Genomic DNA, 18994 nt, shown 5'->3' with positions numbered 1-18994 from the left:
AGCCAAACAGCATGTCTGAGCAAACATGAAAAAAATCAGGAAAGAAATGTAATCTCTGAGCTTGCCCTGGAATTTCTGAATCAAGTCAACATCTTCTCTGTTAAAGAGATTTGCATACTATTAATATAAAAATGCATGCTATAAAGTTGAATATACCGTACTTTGGAACGCTCAGATCCAAAAGATACAAGCAAACTGGGATACAGAACATTAAAGAGGATACTAGAATAGCCTTACAGTGAACTGTATGATGGTTACTCCTGAATTTTTAAAACTGAGAACTATACACATTTTAAACTGAAATATAAATATGCAGAAAGGCTTTCTGACAAGTACCAAGTAAAAGAGAAAGAAAATATGTGAAGATAAAGGCCTTTGATTAATATCTTAGAAGTCGTTGATTTTAATTATATCCTTAAAGACCTCAGGTCTTACCCTCCCTTTCTTTTCAAGTTTCTAACAGAAAAAGAAATGTTTCTTTTCTTCTGTTACAGCCTATGAAAACTCAGTTCTCTGGCCATGTAACAGAGTGAAAACCTGGCTGTAAGTAAAAGTCTAGAGCGCCATGTTCTTTAATTCAGTGATGGGGACCTTCATTAGATTATCTCATAGCTATGGGACAAGATACTGCAAAAGCCAAATGATACATCATTAAATTATGTTTCCTTCCTCTCCAGGCAAAAAGCGAGTATAGCATTAGATTAGTTTGAAGGACTAAAAAGAAAAGGAAGAAAAGGGCTCTGTAATATGCATCAGAAGTGACAAAGCTGATACAATTGTTAAATCTCATTTATTTATCTAATCAGGTATAAGCAGGTACTTATGTTAATTGTGGAAACCTCAAATGTAATATATAGCCCAAATGAATTCCAGATCAGTGCATGCTTCAGTGTTTTGCGATCTCCCTTGCACATGCCTAGTGAAAGCCTGCCACTCTGCAACAGAGGAAGGAACTACTACAATAAAACCACAGGCAGACTTTGCTAAAAACTATACTTTTTTTGATACGACACCGAAGCAGCTGAGTGTTTTAAGTAATGGATAGGTTTGCGTCCCACCATCTAGCAACAGTTATTCTAATTGAGTTTCACAGTATCTTCAGAGAGTCAGAAATAGGAACCACAGGAACGGTCTCCGTAAACTGCACTGAAACAAATGACACTCCCCTCAGCCGGCTTACCCACAGTGATCTCCATCCACCATTACGGGAAAGGCTTACTTCATCTTTCTGCTATAAACTTAGTTACACGTTCACCATACTGACATCCCAACATCTTTTAATCTTATTATGTCAATATTGTATCTATGTAAAAATGTGTATTTCAGTGCATAAAAAGATCTGTTGCTGGGGACAAATCAAAGTGCATTAACCTGGGAAGCTCCAAGATTGCTACGCACACCCACACACCCCTTTTGCTAGAGAGCTCACTGATGATAAAACGAAATATCCAAAACTCAACAAACATTTCACGCACAGTGACACTTCTGCGGGAGCATATGCTTCCAACACTGCAACTTATACTTTCATCACTATTAGTGAGTTATTTCCCCAAGTTATTTCCTACACATATGCCATGCCCAGTGCCTCTGCTGAAATTACCACGTTCACTGGAACTGAACTGAGCTCTCAGTGAAACATCAGAGCTTAGCTATGAATCTGTGTAAATGCTTTTATTCTGTGCTGCTTTCATGTGTAGAACAGAACATACATCAAGGTCACTGTAAAAGACTGTAGTTTTCAGGCTCATAGAGAAGACACCAAGGAAATCAATAAGAGCAAACTTAATTAAACACTGTCTGAAGTTCTGTCTTCTTCCAAACCTGCCCAGAATTCACATCTCTATCCCCTGTGTTTCAGAGCCAGGTGTTTCACAGATACGGGAAGGCAGGCTGCTTAGCTTATACACTATCAGCGCTGAAAGGTGAACAGGAGAATTCATTCCTTGCAGTGTGACAGGTCTGGTCTGAGCTCTCTTTTAGCGAGAGATTACAGCCCCATGGGCCTCCTCTTTTGCACTGGAGTTCCTCCGAGAGCAGAATTAGTCCCCTGCCTGCAACCTGTGCTCCACATACTGAAATAAATTGCAGTCAACTTTTTGTTTCATGGCAATGTCAAGTATAGCAATAAATGCCCACAGGCTAAAAAGTAAGCAAACAAACACGGCTGGGCAAATCATATCCTCACAGCAAGAGCATCTCAAAGAAAATCACCAGGTAGGGCACAAGAAAGTTAAAGGCGTAAGAACCGAAACTCTGGCTTCACCATCTCAATCTGTAAGCGGGTCTGAAAGGTTAACACGCACACTGCCTCTCTGCTACCAGAAGCACCGACGGAAAGCAGTGAGACTCCTACAATTTAATCACAGCTCAGCACAAAGAAGGCGGCATTCGGTATTAACGCCTAGAAGAAGGCACCATCTCGCAGAGTTGCAGAAACGGGAAGCCCTGGGACGCGGTGTTCCCTTCGCGGCTACCCCGCCGGAGCGCCGCACGGGCGGGATGCCGGCGGCGGACTCCGGCAGAGTTGGAGCGGGGCTCCCCCGCAATCCCAGCCGCAAACCGCCCGCACCTGAACGCCTGAAAAGAGCCGCGGGCGCCGGCGACCACCCTGCCTCCGAACCAGGAGCGGGCGACCAACAGCTGCACAAAAAAAAAGAAAGTCACTCCAGACGAAGGTAACGCAGCGAAAAGACAGCAGAGAAGGAGCACTTACTTGCCTATACAGCACCGCGGGGCGACCTCCTCTCAGCCGGTGGAACGCCGTGCCTCCCGTCCGCCTCGGACCGCTCCCCGCTATTTCCAAAATATGTCCCCAGGGCGCCGGCACATCTCCGGGCTCAGCCGGAGCGCGCAGGGAGCCCGCCCGCCGCGCCCCCCAGCCCGGTGCCCATGGTGCCAGCCACAGCCCCGGCCACTGGCGCCCCTTCCCGCCGGCGCTACCTCGGGGGCGGGCCGCCGCCTAACACGGCATCGCACCCAAGCAGCCGCCGCCGCCGCCGCGCCGAGGGGGAGCGAGGGGCTCCCCGCGCCCTTCCCGGAGACGGAGCGGGGGCGCCGGGCGGGGGGAGCGCGGGGAGGCAGCGCCGCCCCTCCGCGGCGGCGAGCGGCCAGGCGAGGCGAGGCGAGCCGAGCCAAGGGGAGGCGAGGCGGCGCGCCGCCGCCACCGCGGCCGCAGCCAGCCGCGGCGATGCCGGCCCCGCCCGGGACCCCCGCCCGCCCGGCCCCCCCCTCCCTCCCTCCCTCCCGCCCGCCGCTCCCGGGGCGCTCCGTAACGCCGCCCCGCCGCCGGCGCCACGAGATCCGGTGACGCGCAGCCCTCCCCCAGGCCGGCCCCCGTGGCGGAGCGGGGCGAGCGGGCGCTTAGGCGGGGCGCCGCGCCGCGCCGCAGCGGGGGGCGCCGCCTCCGGCCGGCGGCGAGAGGCTTGGCCGGGCCCGCCGGGGGAACGCCGACCGCCCGCCGCCCCTGGCCCGGCCCGGCCCGCCGCGGCGGCCGGCGACCCCCGGCGGGCGGGGGGCAGCGCGCTCCCGGCCTCGGCGCCGCTGGAGCTGCCGCTCCGCCGGGGGGCGGCGGTGTCCCCCCAGGCGGCGGGGGAGCCCGCAGAGCTCTCCCCTGCCCTGGGCAGCTGCGGCTCGCGGGTCTCCCCCGTGCCCGGGCGGGAAAGTTGTCCGCCCCCCCCTCCCGCCTCAGCGAGCCTCCGTGGCTGCTCAACTTTCCCCGGCTGCCGTTTCTCCTGGCTGGGCGAGCAGGTCTAGGCTGGCCGCTCGCCAGAGAGAAACTAACATCGACCCCCACGTTTGGAAGAAATTTGGTGCCGGCTTTATTCCTTTGCCGGCTCGGGCGCGACCTTCGGCCCCCGCTGTCCCAGCCCCTACCCCGCCCCGGAGCACAGCGAGCGCCGCTCTCCCGGGCAGCCTCGGCAAAGAAGGGGGCCCAAAAGGCGCAAAGCGTGCGGGGGTGCTCCCCCCTCCAGCCCCTGCGCGGTCCCCTCTCTCCTCCTCCTCTTCCTCCGTGCCTCTAACGGCGGCACACGGCGGCCCGCGGGCGGTCGCCCCGCAGGCATCGCCCGCCCCGTCGGGGAGCGCTGAAATGATACGGTATAACGTAGCAGAGCAGGGAGATACACGCGCACACCCATATATATAATACACATATCTATAGAGATACGTATGTACACGCAGCCCATACGCACAGGCCGGTGAGGGGCGGCCGCCGCGGGGGAGCCGGACCTCCCGCCGCGACGGGGGCCGCCAGGCACCGACCCGCCTCCGCGAAGGCGGAGGAGGAGGAGGAGGGAGAGTTCACGCAGGAGGAAGAAGGAGAAAGACGGAGCCCGGGGCGAGCCGCCAACGGAGCCGCCCCCCAGCAACCCGCTCCCGCGCGCTGGCTGCGGGGAGCAGCGAGCCCGGCGGGCTCCCCCGCGGCGCTACCGGGAGGGGGGCTGGGCCGCAGCGGGCGCGGAGCGGCCTCGCCGCCGCCCGCCGGCGCTGTGGGGAGCTGCGGGCGCGGGCAGGGAAAGCCCGCGGCCGCCCACGGAGCCTCTGCGCCGGCCCGGTCCGCGGCGGAGCCGGCCCGTCGGGGTGCTCTGGATGGGCTGGGGGTGGGGGGGAGCAGCCGTGGCCTCCTCCGCACCGGCCGGGGCCTGTTTTACCTTGGGAAATGGTTTTTCTGTAGTTAAGCTGAGGGTATCGGGGAGGGTGGTCAAAATTAAAAGGCCAGTCAAAGGAGATGGAGCTTTGCCTTTCTCTGGCTCCTCTGCCAGCCCTTTTCCTCTCAACTCATTTAGGCTTCTCGGAATGAAAAGTAATTTTCCTACGCATCTTACAGTTAAGGGGTCTTCTTCCACCAACCTGATGCAAACAGAAATGTTTCTGTTCCTTATGAATTCCTTTTATAAATATTAACTTCAGTAACGTGCAGTGAGCCGTTAAGGGGGAAAAGGGTTTTAAAAGACGGCTTCACGCAAGCTAAATGCAAAGATAGTGGAGTTGCTCTGAAGAGTACCGTTAAGTGTTGAGTTGATAAATGCATGAGAATATGCAGTGATAGGTTTCATGCCTAATTGAACAGATTTGTACTTCAGTTCTCATCTAGAGATACAGCTGCTTATTTTTCCCTGTTTCTTAATACTGATTGATGTTAACAGAGTTCTTGATAACTTGGTTAGCTTGTAGCTATCTGCCCTATTGTGGTTCTGCTGAAAGATTGAATGGTTTGAACTGACAGTCCTTCTGACAAGATTGAAAAAATAAATGATTACAACTGTACATATATTAGGACTAGGATGATTAAAATACATGTCTGAGAACTGAAATAAGTGAAATGTAACGGACCAAAACCTGTTCAAACACAAGTAAAGCAGAACTGTAACCCGCCTTGCTCATGCCCCTCTGAGGATGACACCCAACCCTTAAGAGCACAGCTTTTAAACAAAGTGGAAACAAATTTTTTCTGATCTTGTAACTACCCTAGCTAGAGCCAATCCCACACTCAAGTTCCAACAGGGACAACCTCCTCTGTTCCCAGTATTGAAGCCACCTTCACATACCACTCTCAAAGCTGTGTATAGACTAACTGGTACGTACCGTGTTCCCGCTACCCGTAGGAAGTTCTGTCATCTTTCATGGAGATCTGTCTCTTGTTTTTTTAATGTGATGATGAAGAGTAAGATAGTTTATGTAAGCAAGAAAGTTTCATTTTCCCAAGATGAAGTTGTTATAATTAATTCATTGCAGGATCTTTCAAACTATTCCTACATTTCTTAGGATACGTATCTGTTAGTTACAAGTTTCATTAGCAGTAAGAATATGCTGAAGATGAACTCTACCAAACCAGGTGAAAACAGCGTGCAATATTTTTTAATCATTATCAAACTGATGCCACATGATTGTGTGAAGTAAGTGTGACTGCCAGTTTTACACACAATTAGAAGGTTAATTTTGTGTTGTATTTTATCTCTGGGCAGCACAAACACGACATAGGATTCTTACATATACAGAAAACATATTTCAGGTAAGCTTAGGATGTAGTCAAGAACATGAATCAACATCTGAAGTCAGAGTGGGTGAGCACAATTGGTTTTGTGTAGTATGGGCAATGCTAATTAAGAAATTTCACATAATAAGCTGGTGGTAGGTTGGCTTCTGTCATAGGTTCTGCAGCTGCAGCAGACTGGCACCACACAAGTCACCAACAAGGATAAAGTGACAGAGGAGGAATAGTGTTAAAAGTGGAATAAATAGAGGCTAAGCATGAAGATAAAATGGCATTGTTTAAAAAAGATGGGGATGAACGGAAGAATGTCACCCAACAAGAAAGCGAGTGATATCCTTTGTAAAACTGTATTGACTATCTATCTGCAAGAGGTCATTTGTCTTCTTTTCCCTTAGCAAAATTATTACAGCACCCAATCTCTTTTTCTCTAGTAAAGTATAGTTCACTTTGATTGTGGGCAGCGATTCTGATGTTTGGCAGCCAAACGCTGGTCCGTGTGTCTGTCACACATAAACCTCACTGTGAAAGTGCTGGGAAATGAAGAGCAGAGAACTTAAGGCTATGAAAAAGTGCATGGGGAAAGAAACTACCTGTAGGAGTGGACAATTAAGATGAGTATATAAGAAAAATGTTACAGATGCTTTGAGGAGCCGAGGGGAGAGCCTTTTTATCCAGCATCACTGCAACAGTGGGTTTTCCGTTCCTGTAGCAGGTCGTAGCACCTCTGGGAGCATATCATGGCTCTCCACTGTTACCTATTCTTTCCTTGACAGAACCTTACTCTTTATCGATTTTAAGCCATCAGCAATATGAAACCCACTTCAGTCTGCAAGTGGAAGCAAGGTATACTCCTATTTTGAATATGAAAATCTGTACCTGAAACCAGGCATGGTTGATGTTCATTTATAAGCACTCTTTCTTTCAATGACAAAGTGCCTTTAATAGACCTCTAGATGTGTTTTTAATTCTTACAAAGTATCAGGTCTTATTTATTCACATAAAAACGCTCAATAAAAAGACATTATCAGTCTGTAGGAAGATCTTTTTAAGCAGAATATCAAACAAATTGAAGTGAAACCTATAGCACTGATGGGCTTTTCATTGACTCTATGAGAATAGAATGAATCTATTTTCAATATCCACTTTTGGAAAAGATAGCAATCAGAACAGTAAATATAACTCCCTCAAGGACAGGTGTCACGCTTTATAATAAGTAGGTCACAAGGTGATCTATAAGCACCTTGATACTGCCTGTATTGAGTTACAAATGCAGAGCTCATTCCCAATTCCTGATGACTTTGTATTGTTTTTAATTTCCATTCACAGACTGGTAATAATCCACACAACCAAGTCCAGAAAAGTCTATGAACATATTCCCTCTTTTTTTCCCACAACTAGTCTAAACTAAGCCTAAAAAATACTTGTTTTACCAGTATCTGGCACACTTATATAAAATAATGTGTCATTTGTCACCATGACTTGTAATCTGAAAATCTGATTGGGGAAATGATGGAGACCAAAATAGCCTTTTACAGTCTGTGGGTGGCCAAAAAAGCTGCAGCTATATTCCATAATATTCCTTGCTGCTGTGATTTGTTTCTCAAGAGCTCTTGTCAATCCACTTAAAGCTCGCGTAGACCCAAAGGGAGACATGGGGGTTTGCTCATACTGGAACCGAATATGCTTATACATTAAAATCCCTCTTTTCACACGTAAACAGGATATTAGCAATTCTATAAATTCTATGTGAATTTTACTTTGAAATTCCGAGCTTTTCAAATCATCTCAAAGCTTGGAGAATTTAAACCCATATACATTCAAACCAAACAGCAGAGAATCTCAGAGAAGCCAAACTGTGAAGTTCATAGTCTTAAATTCGTTCCTTAATCCCAAATTTTACACGCAGCCTGCACATCATGTTCCGTACTGTTATTATTTATGGAGTCTATAATTGGCTTGCATCTCATTAATGGGTATTTTTAACCTATAAGAGAATTTGGATAAAATTATAACAAAGTATTTTAACTAGTTTCAGGGAAATTATCTGTGCTATCTGCCTTAGTAATTAATTTATTAAAATAAATTATCACAAATTACAAAGGGCACATAACAAATCATAGGCTATAAATAGTAGGAGCTAAGAAAATTATCAATTACTTTTTTCTGTATTATCCTAAATTAAAAAAAAACTATCTTTGCATTATCACAATTATCCTATTTCTTCACCAAAAGAAGATAAAATTGCCCTCTGTGCATTTAAAAATTTAATTTAAAAATTTTAAAATCAATTTTACACATTGAAAAGTTCAAAACTGTTTTCTTCCCTTTGGAAGTCAAATAACTGATAAAAGACAAGTATCATTTGAAAATAACTAACTTATACTCTGTGGCATTTATAAGTCTCCGTAAGAAAACTAAAGAGATGAAAGATTACTAAGGATGTGAAAGAATTTATTTCTGTTACCTTCATAATTTTTGAAGTGGTAGTTAAAAGATGAGACAGTGGAATTCAAATATGGCATGTAATCTGCAAATAATTTAATTGATCAAAGCATTCTGAAATATATGCGGATACAGCCATAGTTTATAAAATGATTGCTATGTCCCTAGCATTAAAGATCATTAGTATATACTTGAGACAATTTTTGTGGATGGAATAAAAGACACAGTTTTGCCCCAAAGTTGAAACCACTCTGCAAAGAGGTATTAAGGCTTAGGTACAAAATTATGCCCGTTACAGATAATCCCTGACAGATGGGTATTAAGACGTGGCCTGCTCTGCGTCTTCAACCTGGCCCAAGTGTCTGCCTGTGGGAGGGTGAGGAGAGCAATGGCTATTTAATCAGCAAATGCTTTCAGAAGGCTCAGTTGTTTTTTTCACACTCGTAGCTCCCAGTCAGGGAGAGGGGATAAAAAGGAACTGCTTCTGTGGCTCACAAGGAAACTGGGGACGTGATTGTGCCTATGGATGAATGAGGCAAGCCTTCCCACCTGGACCCATCATGGCATCCCTCTGAACTTTCAGTAGAAAGGGCAGCTGCTTTAGCTCAGATTTCCCTCCTCAGCTCCACAACAGCAATATGGTGCTCTGTGCATGAATTCAGTGTTTGCTGTAAATGCAAAGAATGGCTGCTTCACTGTAGAGAAGGGGATGTAGGTGTCTTTTGGTGTGAGGAACGATAGGTGTATGTACTCTGAACGCTGTGTGCTGATGCTCAGTGCACATGAAGAAGAAGGAACCTGGCCTAGTTTGACTATCCTGTAAAATCTAAGTAGTTTTCCTCCACGATGTGTCAAGTTAGCATGTGTGACCTACGCTTAACCCTAGGGGAAACCACCTGGGCTGTGGGAGCTGCATCATTTGCTGATGTTTCCTGATGAAACTGACCCCAGCTCAGAACTGTGTGACTCACTGCATTTCTGCTTTAATGAGTCAAATACTTCAGATCCTTAGCTACTGAATAATCAGCATTGCTCTTCCATGATGTAGACCGTCTTGAAGTTTTGGGGGTTTTTCACTCCTCTGCTAGCCATGGATTAGCAGCTCACGGCTGTGAAATTGTTCCCAACACCCCTGTGTACTTCTCCCACCACACTTCGGTGCCATCTGCTGAACGTGAACATGGTTCTCGCTCGCACCGCTCCCAACATTCTAGTTCCGTAGAGCCCTGTGACTCTGGTCTTTGCTCAGCCCCCACCTGATGTTGCACAGCCCTTTCTTCTCAGCACAGCCTGCCTTTAGGCCATCTTGGTTAGCTGTCTGTCAGAAAAGGCCCTGTTTGCCACTTGGGTGTTTTTCCGTGGTTGCTCAGGGACCAAAATGGAGATGAAGGACAATAGCAGAAATGCAATTAAAAACACGCTTTTGGGGTGGGGTTTGTTGTTTGCTTTTTTAAACAGACTACTTTTAGATCACAACAAACATGGTGTTATCTACTAAGCTAGCCTTCCGGCGATGTCCCACAAAACCTAATGTTGTCTGCTACTTCTTTGTTTCAGTCTGATACAAATCACATAACTAGCACAGCTTCATATGGCTCCCTTAGCCATATCTTGGAAGGAGCACGCTTGGGGGCTGCTCTGCCTCGAGGGGCTTCTCCAGAACAGCTCTTCTGAGCCTGTTGCGGCTGCGGGCTCTGTATGTAGGACATACACCTGCCTGGGTGGTGTCAGGGTGCTGCAAGGCTCGATGGCTCCCTGGGGACCAGGCTGGTATAGTGACAAAGTCAGGCCCAAGCTCAAGCTGGGAAGACAACCGACAGACCAGGGTCCAATTCAGCAAGGTCCATGGCCAGGCACGGGCATGGTTGTGAGAGGACTGCATGCAGGCAAACCTACCATGTGCGCCTGTGTCCTACACCAGGGACTGATGGGCCCAGGTGGAGCTGAAACGTGGTCCTGGTCCCATGGGCAGGGGTGGAGGTCCAGGGGAGGCTGGGAGGGGACGGTCAGGGCCCTCGCTGTTGATGCAAATAGAAAATATGGTTCACCTGTAACTGGCATGAAGCAGGGCCCGCCACTTTTCTGAGTAAACCTACTCTAGGATATTCCTACCGCAAAGGTTTTCTGCGCTGCGTATGCGTGTACCAGATTATCACTCATTACAAAAACATGAAGGTACCGAGCTGAAGCTCCAGCTCTGAACAGCATTTCCCAAGAGCTGTTCATTCCAGGGCAAAGCAAGTCCTCATGCAATTCCAGCACTGTTTTGCTCACAGATATAAAAAGACACCCACAGCATCTCATTCAGAAATCATGAAATGGGTATTTTTTAATTAGTATAAGAAACACTCGCGCAAAATGTTTCTCACTTATATACAAGGAAAAACATTTTGACATGGTACCTTTGAAGTGTTCCTTCTGAGATGCAATCAGCAGCAATGAAACCTGGGAATGAATTTGGACTATCCACCTCTACTTGTGTTTCACAGTAATAATCTGTCTTCCAAGTATTACCTCTATATAAATATTATATATTTCTGAAATAATTTTTCCACAGAAGTAAAATGAAGGATGAAATAAACCTGGTGTGTTTTTCAAAGTTATAGATGAGATCTGCTAAAACTAAGAATGACGTCTGCATCATCCTAGTCCCATATCAGTACTCTGGTCTTGCTGCCTGCATCATACTCCCCCTTCCTGGAGGGAACTCCACTGACCCAGGCATCCATGGGAAAGCTTTAGCCACGCTTACAAATAGGGAAGAAACAAAATTAATGTCTTATATATGATTTAACCAATCATTTTAGCAATTCCTTAATAATTATTTCTGTGGGGAAAAAATAACAGCGAGAAAAGTGTTGTAGAGTTATAGACTTAAAATCTTGATACTGCATTTAATATTCCATTTTCTCTAGAAAAAACCTGTATCCTATTTTCTTCCATTCATGACTCGGAAGTTGAGTTCAGATGATCAGCTTTCCTCTGAATTTCAGTTGGCTGACTTTTGCAAATTTTCCTGGTTTGTGCCCACTAGCTCATCAGCTCATAAAGACACTCCTCTTTCTTTTGTTATAATTAGTTGTGTAAAAAATAATTCATTTATTCTCTTCTGTATGTATTTAATTATTTTAGTAGACTTTGTGTTATCATAATGAACGGTTGACTGAGAAAAAAAATGAAGTACTATTTAGATAAACAAAATTAAATTATTTATTGCTTTCAGAAGAGTAAATTGAGTATATTCTGATTCTATTTCTCTTGTAGTAATACCTCTCCAAAATGATCTCATATTATCTGCAGATGTGATGAAAATAGCCATAGTTTAATATGTAGTAAAATATTAATTGCAGCTTGTTCATGATGAAAACAAGCCACTTGTCACTATGCAATAGTTGGACACTGTAGTTTTTATAGGTTAATTAGCCTTCAACATGGGTCTCAGCTTTAAGAAAAAAAGAAAGTAGATGTGCATCTCAAAGCAATGTTATTTTTCACTGCAGATGTTACTGGGAGACTAAGTATAAATGGGTCACAGATCTCTCACAAACTTATGAAATCCTTAGCAAAACCCATCACGGGTAGAGTTGCATGGCTATGAAATGAATATGAATTCCTGGCTTTTTTTCCAAGTGGCACTAGCCAGTGAGTTAAATTTTATGCCAATACTATTGTGAATGCTTTAAAGAAATGTTAACTCTGTATTTTGCTTAATTTTAAAAAGAAAATATTGAGTTAACATTTGGGGTTGAGCTAACATTTTTTTTCCATTGTTGATTAATATCTCTTAAACGAAACAAACATAAAACCCTGGTATTTGCATAAAGCCTGATAAAAAGGTAGCAGAGTTTTAAACATATGCAATACATGCATTTTAGAAATTAAATAATTGTGAAATTTATCAGTTATATCAGACCAGAAATGGGGAGGAAGTTCCTTTTTATTTGGTAGGAAATGCTGTGTTCTTGGTAAAATATCTCAGAATTTTCCAGAGAAATAAAAAATTCAGAAAAGCTCCTTTCACATCAGTGAAAACCTTTATCATGCTTTCTTCTTTTATTCAGTATAGTGAAAATAGAAGTAATTCCAAACCACAAAAAATATGTATTTTCTCTTCTGATAATATCAGTTTGTTTTGATGCTTACTTCAAAACACAGTTCTGTCAAGCTGACTTGGTGCCACTGTGGCTCCCCACCAAAATGCTTTTGATAAATTGGCTTTTCTGCAATGGAAGCATTCTGCCAAAATAAAAAAAAGAGAGGAAGTCTATGTACCTGTCTACGTACCACTCATGCAAGCTGTTTTGACTGATGGGCATCTGAATCCAAGCTAGTATTGATGGGTGCTGATATATATCGAAGCTTCTTTGTGCCCTTGTAATCAAACTGAAGGCTGGAACAATGACTTGCAGCAGCTCCCATACAGAAGTTGATGTACAGCTGCCAATAGATAAATCATTTCCTTTCAACACCTGTGCTGGCTACTTCTTAGAGGTTTTACATTAGCATGCTGGCTCCCTCTCTGCTGAGAGAAAAGACTATTAACTTGAAGCTATTTCATGGACAAAGAGACACATTCTGACAAAGTGAAATACTGAGAAAAAAAAGTCAAAGCTGAAATATGGCAATTCTTGGTATAAAACTTCTTTCTGATAAAAAGAGAGGGGTTCAAGGAACTGCCACATACATAATGTATTCTTTGTATTCTTCCTGGTACATCAGGCAAAAGGCTCTATCTGGCTTTTATGGTTCTCTTGTCTAAATTACAGTTTTTGCTTGTGGCTTCCTCTAGCCACAAAATGGTTTAATGCTCCTGGATCACAGAGAAGAATCACTTAGAACATACTCCATAGTCTCTTGTGATTAAGTACTCTATTAAAACTACAACCCAGACATGAAGATCCTGTGGAGAGACTCGAAGACTGACATGTAGAGCTAAAAAGGATCTTAGAAAACCTCTTACATCTGTCTGGCAAAATCAGATTTATTCCCATCGACCCTCCTGAACTTGATATTCTAGTCTGGGCAATAATCCAAGATCTTTCATGAAACTGTATTCCCCCAAGCCTCCTTAATATCGCTAGCTCTTAGATAATGGGGCTTGAAGTCTCAAGACACCCTGAGATCTTTCAACCCTGAGCTATCCCCATGTTACAGGCATAACTAAGCTGCATACTGCTCGAATATTAACAGCTCAGATGCTGTCTTCAGTCTGATTTCTTTTGATACCATAGTCAGTGAAGCTCTCCTGTCCACTGTTGCTCATTCAGAGTGCGAAAACATGAACATTTATTTACATGTTCTACCCAGCTATGTCTGAGACTCCAAGAAGGAAAGAGCAATAGTACAATAGAGAACTCTTCACAGAACTGGGAGTAATAACGGTAATATTTTTTAATGGCAGATGGTGAGGGTCATGCGGAGCTGTGTGCATGCATGCACATACACAGTATGAGTCCCTGAAAATCAGCAATCAGGGCTCTACTGTTCTGAATACAGCAAAGTATTGTAGTCTAAGTACTGAATGCTAAATTTTTAGTGTTATTCTTGCTATTATTTTAGTGTTATTTAGTCTTTAGTTCACATGTAAACAATAAATAAAATCATTACTTAAAAGAAAGTACACAACATAAAGCATATTAGACATCTGAAGAAAAGATTTTGTGTTTCAATGATCACAGCACCAGCACCAAGTTATGTAATCTATGTATTCTAAATCTATGCACAAATATCTTTCAAAAAATTGGAATGCCTTGTAGAACAAATCAAGTTGGAAATGTTGAGTATATGTGGAGCTGTGATAAAAAAGGTTGTCTAAAAAAAATAAAAGATATTAGACTGATGGTTCTTATGGGCATGTTCTTTACCAACAATGGCAATCCTGCCTGCAGGCTCTGTTGGGCAGCCCCCAGCAACTGTAAAGAATACACTTACTGCATAATCTCAGGATTGAGACTTCTCTAATTTAAGAATTAGCAAAGTCTAAAAAAAAAAAAAAGGAGAAAAAAATTATTTTTTCTTTTGAAACTTTCAATTAGAAGTTTCTTAAGTGTTTCTAACAACTTGTTCGTATTTATGAAATGGCTTTTGAAAGCAATGTCTGTTCATCATGCGTGACACTGATGTAGTTCTGTATAGGTGTGTCTTAGATGAGAGTTAATTCTTTCAGATGACAAACTGGACATTCATTTTGCATTATCACTCAACATTATGACTGTGTAGTTCATAAATCAATCCCACCAAGTCCATCAAAGGAAAAAAAAAACCTAAAAAAATCATAATTGCTACTGTTCCTTCAAGTCAGTGCCATGAAAAACTTATCAATTAGAAATTTTACAGAAAAGTCGATTAGGTTTATTAGAGCATTCCCTATAGTAAAAGCAGTACTAAAAGAAACAATACTCAGTATGTACAGCACTTAAGACTGAGTAAAGAAATGAAACTAAGTAATCCACCATGACTATGTGTGGATTAGAATGTAGAAATTGCTGCATTAATATTTTTTCACATGCTAAAAATTAAGAGGGAAGCCCATATTTGTTTCTATGATTTTGAGTCAAAGACCACTAGAGTCAATGGAAATTATTCTCCACTTATACATAATTGCCTGATGGTGTGGATGGGGAAAGTATTAGTTTACCAATCTATTTAGTCTGGGATGAAAAACCTGGTCCCATGTTATCAGGAAGAGGGGATTAACATGAAGCCCTCACTTCTCATACCATTTCTCTGATTACCAAGCAACAGACTTCTTCCTGTTTCAAGAAGATCACATTTTATAGTCAAAATGAACATTTCAAAAGAATTTCAATTAGCAAAAATGTCCACTTGTTCCAAAGTAGATGAAAACAAATCCCCAAACCTCAGAAGCTGCTGTGAAACAGAATTGTTGTCAGCTCTGCTATTACCCACAGAGGGCTTTGGATCAGACCCATTATCCCTTTAATCTCTTTATGTGTCTCCCATGAGCAGAGGACAAAAATGGAAGTGGAAAGCCCTGTGCATCAGTGACCTAGATCAGACTACTGAGTTAGTAGCTAGAACAGTAAAATATCACTGCTCAAGTTCTAACAACAAGCTGTGCTATACTCTGTCAATAGATAACAGGAAAAAACACACAAGGAAAACAAGGCGGGGGGGGGGAATAATATGTGAATATCTATTTTCTTATAGAAAAATGTATATAAAAATGTATCTGTCTTTAGTGGCAAACCATGAAGAGCTGGAAGCACCACTGCTATCTCCTAGTTTGCAATATTGTTTCCTAAAAATCTACTGAAAACAATGTAAAGCAAAGCAATAGGTTAGCGAGCTCTGCGCTGGAAGCACTTGTGAAAGGCAGGAGTACCCTTCGTCTTTCAGAATGGGATGGCACTGGTTATCTTCCAGCCAGGTTGGTAGCCACTATAACCATTCCTGTAATTTACTGGCCTAGCTTATTGACTTCTGTGTGGGAAAAACTGATGAGTAACTGTGGGGGAATTACTGACAGATGTCTAGCATTTTGTAACATTTTTCATTCCTAAGGATCTGAAAACCATTTGTATTTCTTAGCTATACAAACATACATAAACAGAGTCACCTGTGATGGTGAATGTGACTGTTACACTACCTGTTAATTTTTGGCACATAATGTAATCACTGCAGCAATTCCTTAAACTCAGAAGATAAGGTAGTCCCAGATGACACACTGGAAAGTATAGTAAGTACTAATTCCTTGTTAATGATGATCATTGTGCATTTATTAATTTGATATTTGACAGGCACAGAGAAAGGAATGTAAATGGCTGTAGCAGGAAACTGGAAGATTGCTACTAGCATTGTGATAATAAGAAAGTCACAACTGCCTTGTTATTCAATTTCAAAATCTGTCAGACAGTGGTAGTGTCAGAGTTCATCCTTAGATAAAGGAATTGTATGTGCAGAATACTCTAGAACTATATTTTCATGTTCTGTTTAATACACGCTGTAAATGTTCTTACCTCTTGATCTACTTGCTTCAAAATATTAACCAAGTTAAAGGTGTCCTACTGTTTTGCCTAAAAAAGTAACTTTAATTCAGATGTCATCACTAATATCTGTTGTCCAACAAATGAGAAAATAGCCAATATGTTACAAGTCTTTTTTGGAAAGAGTCTGAATATGACTGAAGCCTCTCTGTAGATAAGGATTTTGTGTATTGGAAAGTACAAAGAGATAATGAAACAAATAATTCAGTATCTGTAGATGCAATAGGAGCAATAAATAAGTAATATCACCAGGAGAAAAATGTTCTTTTTTTGATTATGCATTTTGCCCACAGCTTTAAGCAATATGTGTGCTATCAGAAAACATTCTTCTTCTAACAAGTAACATTTATCTCTATCATTATAAAAGCCAGTCAAGATGCACATACACACATACGTACATGCACAGATAGCCATACACATGGGTGCATCTCTACACATAATGTTCATGCACATAGATGCAAAAAAATCTATGAATTACTTGTTAACCCTACACATGTATAAAACCTTTTTGGTCCTTGAAAAAATATATTCCACCTACCATTATTCTTAGATGTCTGAATTATCCTGAAGTTACACTGACAGAAAATGAGATGAACCAAACCCCTTGACTCATGCTTTTACTGCCTTCTGTTTTAACCTTGTAAAATGGATGTTGCATTTACAGGGTTTTACTGTTTCTATTTCTTTAAAGAAAGAAAAATGTCTCTGCAGTACCCAGAGTGCTCTAGCAAGTGCACTTAGGCTATATCTAGACGGCACAGCAGATGAGCACCCTGACATGCCTGGGGTCCCAATCTTCTGACACCCTGATGTGTGATGCTGCTCCCCCTGGCCTGGTCACCCACTTTCTTACCCATAGATATGACGACATGGGGGAAGGAGAGAAGGAGAATAAGGTGATGGTGCACTTCTGGGTCTGGCTCTGATATTCTCTGGGATCCTGCAGTGCAAATATAGTCTCGGAGACTCTCCTAATGCCCGCTGAAGCCAAGGAATTTTTCAAGTAAACACCTATCTCGAATTCTGCCTATGACAGTAGAGGTTATAAAAAGAAAAACACTAACAATGTTTAACTGACAAAAAGTATACTTAAGCTAAACCACAAGTACTCAGATTGCCTTAGGGTCTGAGAATCGTCAGAGTGGTTTAAAACCAAGATCTGTACTCGTTATGTGATATATATTAAATTTTGTGTTATTTCGATAGGTCTTTTGATCTTGACCATTTACAACAAGCTAAAGCTTGGACTTGGAAAAAACCAGCCAGGCAGAAACTTGAAATATATCAGTCATACTCACAGAAGACATCTCAGTTTCACCAGATTGCAAATTTCAAATGGAATTCTGTTCCATTAAAAAGTTTTTCTTACTGTCAGGATGTTAATTTTCATACAGCCAACAGAGTGGGTGATAGACTCATTCCTGAATGAAAATTAGTAATTTATCAAATTTCTAATCACAGTGGTGCTCTCAGTAGTCTGTAATATTGCTTAATGTGTTAAAAATTGCCAAAATAATTTCTTTTCAGAGCTTCCAGAGCCCAGTAATATATATGTGATTGTGGTCAGAACATATACAGTTGCTTCTGTCTAGATAGGTACTTAAACCTTGAAAGTCAAAATACCTCCCAACTGATGCAACATTTTTTCTAGATTTAGGCCACATCTTTATAAACAGTATTTACTATATTTAATGTCTTCTTTGACCTGATTTGATAACTGATGTACAGGGGTCTCAAGCTATCACACTACTGCCTCATTCCATCTTTGTTAAGAAATCAAATAGTCAAATGAAAGTAAATGTTAAATCCAGAAGAGATCTTTTTCTTAGTTTATTAGTTATGCAAAATCTGCAACTGCTGTGACCATTGATGTTCAATAATTAAAAAAAATAATTAATGATCTGCTGTTTCAGGACTGAACAATTCCAAATGGAACAATATTAAAAAGAGAACACAATCTGATTGATTAAAACTTCTCCAGTGACATAGAGCAGCTTGACTGAGCATGGTTTATGACTTTATTAATGCAACATATGCACTATTTTAATTTCAAACGCACTACTTTAATTTAGGCAAAGCCTTTTGTAGTAAGTAGCAGTCCCTAAGTATTTACCCATAAGGCTGCTTACAGCAGGCTGCTGAAATTACATGAGGATAGTCTGCATCTCAGTGCACAGAAATACTGCTTTTATTAGGACAACCAATTAAAACTGTACTGTATGACAGCTGGTGGAAATTGTTAATAATTAGAATCCAGCAAATGACTGCTGTATCTTGATTCTGATCCCTGTACAGTCATACTCAGCTTGAAAGAATTTCAGATTAAAGGTAAGGGGAGAAGAAGGAAGATTTGATTTGAACCCATTGCCTCTGGGGAAATGGTGGTGGAAGTAAGAAGATGAATAGTACGTTTCTTCCTTGGGGACTTGTCAATCGTTGTATTACAGCCAACACTAGAACTGTCAGATAAATGAGTCATTAAGAATTCAACTTCAAGGCAAGAAGTTAAGTTTTTCTGCAGATGCTGAATAACCAATACGTGCCGAAAGAGAAG

The 18994-nt window shown here is 42.6% G+C and overlaps 1 protein-coding gene across 2 annotated transcripts in view; it reads right to left on the bottom strand.

Annotated features, from left to right (window-relative positions):
* Nucleotides 1-2849, bottom strand: part of SNTG1 (syntrophin gamma 1) — a 352474-nt gene extending 349625 nt beyond the window's left edge. For both annotated transcript variants that reach the window (XM_069779317.1, XM_069779319.1), the window contains exon 1: nucleotides 2714-2849. The gene's annotated coding sequence lies outside the window, so the exon portion shown is untranslated. The remainder of the gene's footprint in view (nucleotides 1-2713) is intronic.
* Nucleotides 2850-18994: the final 16145 nt, after the last annotated feature.

Source organism: Haliaeetus albicilla, chromosome 3 (genome assembly GCF_947461875.1).
Source record: "Haliaeetus albicilla chromosome 3, bHalAlb1.1, whole genome shotgun sequence".
Lineage (NCBI taxonomy): Eukaryota > Metazoa > Chordata > Aves > Accipitriformes > Accipitridae > Haliaeetus > Haliaeetus albicilla.
This window is presented reverse-complemented; position numbering and strand designations above follow the sequence as displayed.